Below are 11581 nucleotides of genomic sequence, written 5' to 3' on the forward strand. Positions count from 1 at the left end.
ATTGTAAAGTAATTAGCCTCCAACTATTAAAAATAATGGGGAAAAGAATGATACTGTAAATGCCACCATTTTCCACTGCAATTTTTAACTGTACATTTTGAGTAATATAGAGATAAATTCATTTTATATTGTTTTTTATCTAGTTACCTAACAAAAATGTTCATTAATTCTGATATTTCACCTCAAGAATCTTTTTGATGTTCTTCGTATACAACTATCAAAACAGTAAATACTAAAAATACTATTCCTTCCTTTCTGACCAATTGTCTGTTTTCTCTTTACTGTCACGTAGATTTAAGGTTCTGATCACCAGTTCCAGTGTGTGTTGGCAGTGATTTCACCACATCAGCAAATGAATTGTGGTGGTGGTTGGTTTAGTCTCTAAGTCGTGTCCAACTCTTGTGACCCCATGAAGTATTGCCTGCCAGGCTCCTCAGTCCATGGGATTTGTCAGGCAAGAATACTGGAGTGGGTTGCCATTTCCTTCTCCAAATTGAATTGCAGAGCAACTCAATTCTACTGATATTACCTCAGATTCCAAAGGTTATCTGCTCCTCCTCCCACTCCCCACTTCAGATGCTAGTGGCAAATCCATGTTATCACCTGTGTTTCTGACCAACTCTAGATCAAAGGTTCCAAGGACCTTCCCCTTGAGTTCAATTAACTTGTTAGCTATATAAAAGGGTATAAGTCAAGAATAGCCAGGTAGAAGAGATGCACAGGTCATGATTTCAGGAAAAGTCATGGAACTTCCATGCCCACTGACTACACCACTGTCCCCAAATTCACCAACTGGGATGCTCTATGAACCTCCATCTTTCTGGTTTTCTAAGGAGACTTCATTACACAGGTATGATTGATTGAAAAACTGGCTATTGATAACTGATTCAACCTTTACAACCTTCAGCCCCACTTCTTTTCCCTGGAGATGAGGGGCTGGGAAGGAAAGTATCAATAATCCAATCTGCTGATACAGCCTCCATATTTAGGTGAGTCCAAGTCACCACATTAACATAACAAAAACCATCTTTATTGTTCTTTTTACTAGGAAATTTGATTCCAAAGGTTTTAGGAGCTCTGTGCCAAAAATTGGGATGAAGATCAAATATAATTTCTATTAAGAATCACAATATCACTTTTCAGTAGAATTTTTAATAGAAATAAGTATGCAATTAAAAAAAGTTTTCAATATTTCATGATTAAATTAGTTATTTGCTAAGGATTTTATATTTATTATATTTTAATATTTATTCTCTATGTTAGTTTAAATTACAAGTGGATTTACTACTTACTAAATCCTTTTAAGGCATTCATTAAAAATACCATGAATTTTTTTAATCTATTAAAGTGATGAATTTCATTGCTATCTATAATTAAACTTTCATTTCTGGAAAAATCTCAACTTTGACATTGTATATCATCTTTTTATATACTGATAAATTTGTTTTGCTAATTTTTAAATTAATTGTGACTCTCTATACATAAATATCATTTATATTAATGTCAATTTTGCTACTAAATTGTGGTTTGATAGAATGCATCGAAAGTATTTTTTTCTTCTATAAAGGAGTTTATGTGATTGAAGTTACTATTTCTCAAATGTTTATTTGAAATCATGAGTAAACCTATATGAGTCTTGAGTTTTATTTATGAGATTTTTAAGAGCTTCAATTTCTTTAATAGTTATTGGATTAGCCATATTATTTTTTTCTTTGCTAGTTCTGTTTTTACAGGAAAAGTTAATTTTATATAAATTTTAAATTTATTACTATAAAGTTATATAAATATCTGCTCACTATTTTAATGACTGTAGTAGCTGTAGTGATGCTTTTATATTTTTCATAATATTTAATCACTCTTGACAGCAGTTTACATTTTTTTCAGTATTTAAAATAACCGATTTTAGTAGTATAGTAGTCCCCTATTATCCACAGAGAATGATCAAAGACCCCCAGGGAATTCCTAAAACCTCAGATATAGTACCAAACTCTATACATACTATGTTTTGTCCTGTCCATATATAACTATGATAAAGTCTAATTTATAAATTAGACACTGTAAGATTAACAGTAAAATAGAACAATTATAACAGTATATTATAATAAAAATTATGTGAATGTGGTCTTTTTCCCTCAAAATATCTTGCTGTACAAATGTAATATATTTTACAGCTTAACTAAGCACTTACCACACATACTGTGGTTATAGTTTTTCCAGCTATCTTTGTTGGAAGATCCACGGCAAAACTAGCACAAATTTATTTTTCCTTCTTCACAATTTCAAATAGAAGATTCATTTTTACTTCAGAGTGTAGCAATCTCAACATAAGCTTTTTTTTTTTCTTTTTTAATCAAACCAAGAGCTTTCACCTTTTCACTTAAAGGAAGCACTCTACAGCTTTTCTTTATCCGAATTGCCAGCATCACTATTTCTGTGCTTTGGGGACATTATTAAGTAAAATAAAGACTACTTGAATATAAGCACTGTGTTGAATATAAGCATTGCATCCTGTGACAGTCAATGTTATAACCAGAAGGCTACAAGGTGACTAATGGGCAGTATATGTTGGATAAAGGCAAGATTCACATTGCAACTGGGATGGAGTGGGCTTAGCATAACCACATCATGCTATTTTAAATGGCACAGAATTCAAAATTTACAAATTATTTATTTCTGGAATTTTCTATTTAAAGTCTCCAGACTGAGGTTGACCACAGGTAATTGAAATTTCAGAAAATGAAACTATGGATAAGGGGAGACTACTATATTCATTATCTTTGCTATATACTTATCTTCTATTTTATACATTTCTGGTTATACTTTATTATTTTTTTCTACTTCTTTATGGTTTCAATTATCATTTGTACTTTATCTTATCCAGCGAGATTCTCGGTATGTGGGTTTTTACACTTTCTTCTTACATGTATTTAAGGGCACAAGTTTCCCTTAAAGCATAGATTAATTATATTTACTATTTAATGAAATTTTTTCTTTGATCTAAGAGATACTTAGAAATGCACAGCTCAATTTACAAACTTAAAAAAAATTGTCACTTTGCATTTTTTTCTATTTCAATTTCACAATGATATAATGGAATATTCTGTAAGATTTCAATATAAAATTATTAAAATTTACTTTAGATTTAGGGAAATAGAGGAAACATGCTTTTGAGCTTAATATTCAAGCAATAAGACTTTGAGTGTCAAGAATTAAATATTAATTACAACTCTTATCACTGAAATTATAGTGCTCTCCATGGATGTTTGAAGTGATGAGAATAACCCATATTGTCTTTGTCATAACTAGTTAACTGTCACTGTAGTGTGAAAATCAGCATAGATATTAAGTAAATAAATCAGGTGACTGCTCCAATAAAACTTTATTTATGGACAGTGCAATTGGAGTTTCATGATTATTTTTCACAAAGTACTATTACTCTTGCAATATTTTTTTAATGGTTTTATTTTCTTAATTGGAGGAAAATTGCTTTAAAATGTTGTGATGCCATTCTGAATCTGTGGGTCATATAACACAGATGGTTGGCCAGATTTGACCCGTAGTTTGTAATCTGTCAACCATTAGCTTATTTATCCTTATCTACATTTTTTCTGTTTTGTAATGTACTACAAAAGCTGATTTAAAGTTTTTATTATGGTTTTAGATGTATCTATTTCTGTTTTGTCAGATTTACTTCATACATTTTAAGGTTATATTAAATATACATAAAAAATGTAGGTTTCTTATACATGCCACTGGGTTAATCCTTTACCATTAAAAATGTTTCTGGTTATCTTTAATACTTTTTGCCTTATGTTGTACTGATCTGGTATTACTATAGCTAAATCACCTTCCTTTTGGTTAACATTTTAAAGAATATTTTTGCATCTTTTTATCTGTTTATTTTATGGAATATTTTTTCTAAATTTTTATTTTTAGTCTTTTTGTATTCATATTTCGTATTACTTTGTAAGCAGTATGTAGTTGGACTTTTTGTGAAACACATTTTGAAAGTTACTTGAGTGCTTACTCCTTACCATATTGCAACTGAGTACTGGTTTTGCATTTAATGTAGACAATGATATATTTAAGTAAGGATGTGAATTTACCACCTTACTATTTTCTATTTGCACCACCCATTCTATGTCTCTCCTCTTTTAATGCCATGTTTTGTTTTACTGAAGTGTTCTTTCAATCTGTATTCTCTTTTAGTTTGTGAGTATTATTCTTTTAGTGGTTGTTTCAGAAATTTTAACAAAGTCTTTGAATTAGAGGAGTTTAACATAAGTTAGTATGACTTTTACTTCACAGGTAATGTAATTTCATTAGCACTCTTAATATTGTCTCTTTAAAGACATCCATTTTGTTTTGCTTTATTCCTCCATCGTTTCTGCTGAACTCATACCGTTAAGTCTTCTTTGTGCTCTGATAAGATACTGTGTCCTTTTTGTAATCTGCCCGCTTTTAAGATAGTTTCCCTGTCTTTGGTTGTTTTACAGTTTTATTATAATGCATCTAGACATTTTTCTTCATATTTCTTCTACCTGAGGATCTACTGAGCTTTTTGAATCTGTGGATTAACATTTTTCATCATTTTCAGAGAATCTGGGCAAGTCTCTCTTCTCACACTGCCACTTTTACACATCCTTACTTCTGCCCTTCTGGGTTTCCAAATATTAACACTAACTGCTTTTTATATTCAAGTTCTTTTGATTCATGTTTTCTATCCATGCCTCCATCTGAAAATTTTTCATCATCATATATTCTAAGATTCTCTTTTCTATTGCTTCCAATATCCTCTTCAGCCTTGTCTTCAACTTTTAATTTTAGATAATATTTTGTTTTCTAGTTTTAGAAACATCACTTATTTTTTTTTTAAGTTCAAAGTAAAATTGTTTTGAAATTTGTTCTATTTCTAACTTGTGATTGTTCCTACTATGTTTCTCTAAGGCTCTATTTGGGAATTTTAATATAACTTTTCTTCCTTGGCTTGACTTCTGATTTTCATCTAACCAGATTCATGTGCCATATTGGTGGTTCTTTCTTTTCTGATTCTTATTTTCTTGGATGCTTATGAGTGGATGATGTTTTGAAGTTAACGGTAGGAGAGAAGGTTTGGATCACTTTAATGCACTCTCTCTCAAGAATCATTGTCTTTGAAGTGCTAGCTGCCTCAGTAGTTATGTACACTAAGTCTGGTTCAGACCTATGATGCTGCTAAAAGTCCAACAGATTTTCTCAGTCTCTTTTATACTACACTCTGTTCATCTTTTAGTCAGTGATTCTATGCCACATTTAACTTGGCAAATACCTTGAGGGAAACTGCCAAAGAATACTTAGCTTCTGTCAGTCTGTTCTGTTAATCTTTGGGACCCTGGTTCCTCTAGTCCTGACTTGCATATGCTTTTTAGTATATTTTTCCATGTTTTTCTACCTGTATTTCTGGGAAAGAATGATACTATCTGTCTCTAGAAGTTAAACCAGTGGTTGTACATAAATTTTTAGGGCATTTAATGTACTATTCAACAAATATATTGAACCAGTTTACAATTCTCAGTTTCTCTTACTTTAAGAGAAATAAAGACAATTTGCAGGCAAGTTTATAAAGTCCATTCTCTGAACTTACCTTTATAATTATCAGAAAATTTTATAAAGAGTGAAAATAATTTTCTTATCAATCTTGAGATCAAAAAATAGAAACTGACCATAAACAGAATCCAGGAGGATATAATAATAAGCCAATACTGTTAGCACTAAGCCAAGGAAACATAATTGCCAAAATCTGCTTTACTGACTCTGTAGGTATGTTTTCTATAAAACAGACTAGCAATTTATTAATACCTGTTGGGACTCTTTTGGCAACAAGACTGATTGTAAGTGAGCAAAGATAATCTAGATATCAGTCAGATAGTCCAGACAGTTCTATCTGCAGCTATCCATGTGAAAGTGTTAGTTGCTCAGTCATGTCCAACTCTTTGCAACCCCATGGACTGTAACCCTCCAGGATCCTCTGTCCATGGGATTTTTCAGGCAGGATTATTGGAGTGGGCTGCCATTCTCTTCTCCAAGGAATCTTCCCAACCTAGGGATCAAATTCAGGTCTCCTGCATTGCAAGGAGATTCCTTACCATCTCAGCTACCTGTGGCTTACTCCATTTCCTCCTACAGACTTTGGCTCAAATATCATAAAGCCCTAATTTGAGTATTCATAAGAGTCACTGTCACAAAATTTTTATACTTTTAAAGGAGAAGTTGGCAAATAGTATGAGAGCACAAAACTTTGAGAAAGACAAATGCATAAACAGAAAACAGTAAAAATTTTAAAAATAAATAAAATTTAAGAACACACGCATGCATATTCTCAGTCCCCCTTTAGTCTACCTTGTATCTTTCTCATAAACAAAACAAAACAAGGGATCTTTATCCCATGTAATTAAAAAAGGAAACCATAAAAGGACAGTTACATATAAGCTTTAAGTTAATACAAATTCCTAGGAAGACAAAATTTAAATGAAGCTCACTGTATAAAATGGGCATTGTGAGGAGTAAGGTGACAATTTAAATTCTAACAAAATTTGTCTTGCATTAATTACAGTGAGTTTCTAAATCCAATGTGGTATTTTTATCAATCTTTGAGTTTATAAGTGGAATGGGATATTTGACACATAAAAGGACTTAGACTTTGGCTACTTGATCAGGAGTCTCGTCAATATGACAGGATGAATCCACTCAGGTTCATAATAATATAAACAAATTTTTGCCATTTTCTATCCCTGAGGGACTTGAAGCTTGTGTAAACTTCCCAAACTTGAGAGATGGCCCTATAATTCGTAACATGCCCCTATTCTTTTGACTATCTTGATTACTGTAAAAAACTGATAAATTTTAATAATTACTATAAAGTTATCATTTTATATATCCAACTATACATATCACCCAGATGTCTTCTTATTAGAGCATGCAAATATATCCCTTGGTGAGTGGTTTGCCTTTACTGATCTAGAAATTACATTGGCAATGGAACACAAATTAAAACAGTAACTTGTTTGCACCTGACAGGAACCACTTGTGGAATATTCTGCCTCTAGGATATATCAGCCTTCTATTTCTATGCCATAATAGAGTTTACAGGAATCTTATCTGATTCATCATTCTGTAGGATGTCATAGTATTCCACTATATTGTGAATATCATGCTGACAGAATCTAAAGCTATAACAGTGACACCAATTAATACACATTGTTTACTACTGCAAATTCTCAGCATAAATCTTATAAAAGAGTTAATATTATATTTTTCATTTTATAATAGAGGAGAGTCACAGCACTCTTAATTTGCCCCCAGTCATGGCTAAGGAGGAGCTGAGTGGGATTTAGCCCCAGATAACCTGAAACCAAGCTAGACACTTACCCGTTGTGATAACTAATAGTGGAAGCATGGTTAGCAAACTCTCTTCATGCCTTGAAAAATACACACACAAGGGAAAAAGGAAGATATATTTCTTGAAAATGTAAGTACTCTCAGTGGTCTAGTGATGTGTATTACTTTTCTGTTGCTGTGTGATAAATTACTACAAACCCAGAAGCTTAAAACAACACACATAAATGATGTAACCATTTCCATGGGTCAGAAGTTTGCGAATGGCTTTTCTGGGTCTTCTGCTTGAAATCTTATCAGGGTGAAATGAAGGTGTCTAGACAGTATGTTATTCTCATCAGAAGCTCAGGGTCCTCTTCTAAACTCATTGGTTTTCAGAAGAAATCATTCCCTATATATAATTGATGTTCCTGTTTGTTGTTGTTGTTTTTTATTTTTTTTTTTGCTTGATATTACTGTTATTAGATCCTAAAGGTCACCTGTAGTTCTTTGCCACATGGCCCCCATCAGCAGTTCACAACCTGGCTACTGCTTTCCTTAAGGCTATAAGGAAAACATCTCTCAGACTGTTTCTCTGTATTCAGCCAGAGAAAACTACTTTTAAATGTCTCATCTGATTAGGTTATGCTCACACTCTTGCCACAGAATGACAGTGATATCTCACAATTTCCGTCCACAGAAACAGCTGAAAATGTTGATGGCGGATCAATACCATGAGGAACACCCTGATAAGAGTATAATAGCAAGTATAAGAAGAGATCAATATAGTGAAGTAGGAGGACTTAGAGCCCATCTCCCCCCATGAACACATAAAAAACACATTTACATAGACACATTACTATTATACAGTAGAAAACCAACAGGCACCTACTGTATAGCACTGCCCCAGCTGTCTGGTCCAGCACTGAGGAGCCGAGTGCCCATACCTGATCTGAAAACCAGTTGAACTAGCCTGAGGGTAATAAGAAACCTAGACTCCACTCATGAAGAGCATGCACACACTTGCTCACTCCTTAAACAAGGCACAGGAAGCAGACGGAAACTGCACAGGACTCTGTCCAGTTTGCAGAGATCCCCCTGGCGTGCCCTCTCTGTCTCCACTTGCTCTGTGACACTGGGATTAGGACTGCCACAGCCAATAGGAAGGCTCTGTTGTTGTGGACAGAGCCAGCTCCGATCTGGAAGCATATCTGAAAGGGGTGTGGTCAGCCATCACCGACTCCTACAGAAACAGCACGTCTAGAGTGGTCCAGCACGCTGACTAGTGCTGGGCGTCCACGCCTACATCCTGATACAACTGAGTGTCCAGTCCAGCCCCTCTTGCACCAGGGCTCTTCTCCTCTGGGTGTGAGTGTTTTAGTAACGGGAGCCAGGAGATCCCACCCTTAGAGCAAACAGAGTCAACTCAGAGCCAACCCTCAAGTCTTCTGCACCAGCAACTTGGGATATATTCCCAGCAGGGTGGTATTGGTGAGTGAGCAGAGCAGAAGCCATGGCTCACACCTGGATCTGGTGGATCTAGCCCCTCCACCTCCAGCCCCACCTCTTGCCAAGGTGATAGTGGCCAGCACATAGTGGGGGAAGATGTGACCCCTAAGCATAAGAATCCTGATCAAAGTCTTTGAGCAAATATAGATTATATAGGGATGCTCCCACCCAAGGACACCCCTTCAAGACTAGAATAGGTAACTGTTCCACCTGATTTCATAGCGACAGAGAAATTTAAGGGAAATAGGAAGACAGGCTAATTTGCTTCAGTTGAAAGAATAAGAAAAAATCCTGAAACAACAACTAATGAAACAGAAATGAAAATTTGCTAAATAATGAGTTCAAAGCATTAGAAATAAGGGAAATAAGGGAAAATTAGAAATTAGAATAATTAGAAATTTAAATATTTAGAAATCTAAATAATTAGAAATTAGGGAAAAGAGTAGGTGAACACAGAAGGAATTAAGAAAAAGAGAGCTAAAAAACAGAAAAATGAACCAATGACAATTGAAGAAAACAACCATTTGAATGTAGAAGACTAGAAAGTACAAGTCAATCAATGTGAAACATCATATTAACATTTTGAAGAATAAAGACCACATGATCATCTCAAAAGATGCAGAAAAAGGCTTTTGACAAAATTCAATATTCATTTATGATGAAAACTCCACTGCAAGTGGGCACAGAGGGAACATATCTCAACATAATAAAGGCCATATATGACAAGTTCATAGCTTATGACATACTCAATGGTGAAAAACTGAAAGTGCTTCCTCTAAGGTCAAGAACAAGACAAGGATTCCAAATTTCACAATTTTATTTAATATATCATTAGAAGTTCTAGCCACAGCAATGAGATAAGAAAAATAAAAATAAATGAAATCAAAATGGAAAAGGAAGACATAAAACTGTCACTGTTTGCAGAAGATATATAAGATATGTAGGAAATCCTAAAGATGCTACCAAAAAAATTGAGCTCATCAATGAATTCAGTAAATTTTCAGGACACAAAATTAGCATGTAGAAATCTGTTGCTTTTCTATAAACTAATAATTAACTATTAGAAAGAGAAAGCAAGAAAACAATCCTATTTAAAATCCAAACAAAAATTAAAATACCTAGGAATAAACTTCATCAAAAAAGTGAAATCTATGCACTGAAAATTAAAAAACACTGATTAAGGAAGCTGAGGATGATAAAAAGAAATGGGAAGGTATTATATATTCATAGATTGGAAATTATATTGTTAAAATGACCATATTATCCCCCAAATTTTACAGATTGAATGCAATTCCTATCAAAATATCTAAGACATTTTTCACAGAACTAGAACATATAAACCTAAAACTTATATGGACTCACAAATGACCTTGAATTGCCAAAGTAATCTTGTGAAAAAATAACAAAGATGGAGGTAATATGCTCTCTGACTTCAGACTATACTATAAAGCTACAACAGTCTAAACACAGCATTTAGTCAAATGCTGCAATAGTCAAAACAGCTTTATCTTGGCACAAAAACAGACACACAGATGAACAGAATAGAATAGAGAACCCAGAAATAAATCAAGATACTTATAGTCAGTTAATCTATCACAAAGGAGGTAATTATAAACAAAGGGGAAAAGACAATCTCTTCAGTAAGCGGTAAAGTGGCAAAACTGGACAGCTTCATGTAAAATGAAATTAAAACATGTTCTCACACCATATACAAAATTAAACTCAAGATGGATTAAAGAGCTAAAATCGTAATCATAAACCTCCTGGAACATGGGTGGACTCCTCTGACATAAATCGCGGCAATATTTTTAGACCTGTCTCCTAAGGCAAAAGGAAAAAGAAAGCAAAAATAAACAAATGGGACATCATTAAGATGAAAAGCTTTTGCACAACAAAGGTAATCATCAACAAAACAAGAAGCCAGTCTACTGAATAGGAGAAAATATTTGCAAATGATATGACTGATAGGGGTTAATACCCAAGATACATAAGCAGCTCATACAACTCAACAGCAACAAACAAACAAACAACCCAATTTAAAAATGGGTGAAGACCTGAATAATCTTTTTTCAAAAAGGACATACAGATGGCTAACAGACATGAGAAGAGATGCCCAACATTGCTAAATTTTCAGAGAAATGAAAATCAAAACCACAATGAGGTATCACCTCTTACCCGTCAAAATGGCACTCATTAAAATGTCAAGAAATAAACAAATTTGGCAAGGTTGTGGAGACAAAGAAAGCCTTCCTACACTGTTGGTAGAAACGTAAATTGTTTTAGCCAATATAGAAAACAGTATGGAGTTTCCTCAAGTACTAAAAATAAAATTATCTTATGATCTAGCAATTCTACTTTGGAGCCTTTGTCTGAAGAAAACAAAACACTAATTGAAAAAGATAACTGTACCTCAATATTCATAGCAGTCTTATTTATAAGACTTCTTTATAAGACTCCAAAGATATGAAAGCAGCTGAAGTGTTCACCAACAGATGAATGGATAAAGTAGTGGTGATATAGAAAATGAAATATTACTCAATCATAAAAAATGAAATTCTGCCATTTGCAACAAGATGGAGGGACCTAGATGTTATTAGGATGAATGAAATAAGTAAGACAGAGAAAGAAAAACGCTGTTATCACTTATGTGTAGAACCTAAAAACTGAAATGAATGAATATAGTAAAACAGAAACAGACTCACAGGTTATAAAAAACAGA

Source organism: Muntiacus reevesi, chromosome 13, assembly GCF_963930625.1.
Source record: "Muntiacus reevesi chromosome 13, mMunRee1.1, whole genome shotgun sequence".
Lineage (NCBI taxonomy): Eukaryota > Metazoa > Chordata > Mammalia > Artiodactyla > Cervidae > Muntiacus > Muntiacus reevesi.